The sequence below is a fragment of the Bidens hawaiensis genome, unplaced genomic scaffold, assembly GCF_021521415.1.
Source record: "Bidens hawaiensis isolate Kalapana, Puna unplaced genomic scaffold, B.hawaiensis_p1.1 tig00008123_1, whole genome shotgun sequence".
NCBI lineage: Eukaryota > Viridiplantae > Streptophyta > Magnoliopsida > Asterales > Asteraceae > Bidens > Bidens hawaiensis.
The window spans coordinates 895,646-897,212 of NW_027491577.1; the positions used below are offsets into that span (position 1 = coordinate 895,646).

General features: G+C 33.0%; 1 long non-coding RNA gene across 1 annotated transcript; it reads right to left on the bottom strand.

The window, feature by feature from the left end:
- Nucleotides 1-270: 270 nt before the first annotated feature.
- Nucleotides 271-1,243, bottom strand: LOC143637073 (uncharacterized). Its single transcript, XR_013154367.1, has 3 exons — nt 1,024-1,243; nt 766-860; nt 271-665 (listed from the first exon to the last, which is right to left on the bottom strand). It is a non-coding gene; the product is annotated as an uncharacterized LOC143637073 (long non-coding RNA).
- Between the last annotated feature and the right edge of the window lie 324 nt (nt 1,244-1,567).

A 1,567-nucleotide genomic window follows, 5' to 3' on the forward strand; every position in this document is an offset into this window, starting at 1 on the left:
TTTACATGCGAAAACTGATTCTTACACAGTAGCGGTTCGGTTCGTGATGTTACCAGAATTTAACGAACAAAAATAAGCATTTTTATAAAGGAAGTTAGGCGTCGACTCTTGTAATTGTAAGTTAAACGAGCCGACCCAAGTAAAAAATGTAAGGAATTATAACATGAATAAAGTATCTCACCATGTAATTAAATAACCCAAGATCCATTATGCAATAGTTCATAAACATGCACCTTGTTTCATTGTGAACACAATATCCCATCAAAGTAATTACATCGAATTTTACTCAATAGTCAGACTGCAAAAACAACAATATGAATACTTGTATTATCAAATTCATCATTACAAACAATTAATCACAAATAAACTATCACCTAAAACTCTTTAATGACATCTCTGACTACCACCGTACAATCTTTTGACCATAACAAAGGCAACTAAAAAGACTATAGCATCAATCAACTCAAAGTATTACCACACCAATATTAAAACCAAAGACCAGTCACTGTTACATTGTAGGTTGTTGTATAAATAAACATGAAATGCTGAATCAAATTAAAACAAAACCCACAAAAAAGTTGTTGAATGAATCTAGCGTAGCGCTTGAAACCGATTCCAATCCAATCACACTCAACGCAACCAGTTTTTTGTGGACCTTTTGAGACCTGCACATTGATATAGTAACCGGTCAAACCTGATGATTTTGACTTCTCTAAGCAGATGTCAAGTCAAAAGCGTTTGGGAAAAAAAACAACATATGTGCACCTGTAGTTGTAGTTGTATACGCGTTTTATAGCAATCGAGTGCCCTCAAATTCCCTATTATAATTATCTTGAGCTTTTGCCTTTTTTTCTTGGTATCTGATTACAGTTAAGCAACAAACATTGAACGTCGCAATGTTAGAATCTTGCATATGGTGTAGCAGCTTTAGATAACGTCTTTATAACACTTTTAAAAAATACTCAATATAAGATTGATAAAACAAACAGAGATTGATAAAATTAACGGTGAGAAGAAAGATACTATTTCATCATTTGAAATGAGTGCATGGTGCGCCCAAACCTAACAATAATAGATAGATTCATAAGTAGACATTTTAGTAAAATTACATAAAATTTTTTTTGGCACATATAAGCAAATGATATAAAATTAATCACTCACATTATTGCAGTTAAAGCGAAAGTTTTTCAAACTTGAACTTACTAAAATTCATATATGGTTAACAAGAAAAACGCCGAACCGACACGAACCAACCAAACTCCAATCATTTCATACCATACGCCTGAACTGAAAACGAAAAGGACCTTACCAAAACAAATCCAAAATCCAAAAAACTTAAAACAAAACGACCCCCAGCTGAGCTCAAATTATAAAAACCACTAACGACCCGCTCACGAGCCTTAGCGGGTTCGGCTCGTTACTATAAAGTAACACAACTAATATAAGTGAAGTACTTCTGTTAATACATGGCAGAGGTTGTTATATGAATTATTTGTACTGAAAGTATGCATGGTTGTGAAAATAGGTAGAAAATGTACATGTATTTCAAAACGAAACTAAACAAAAA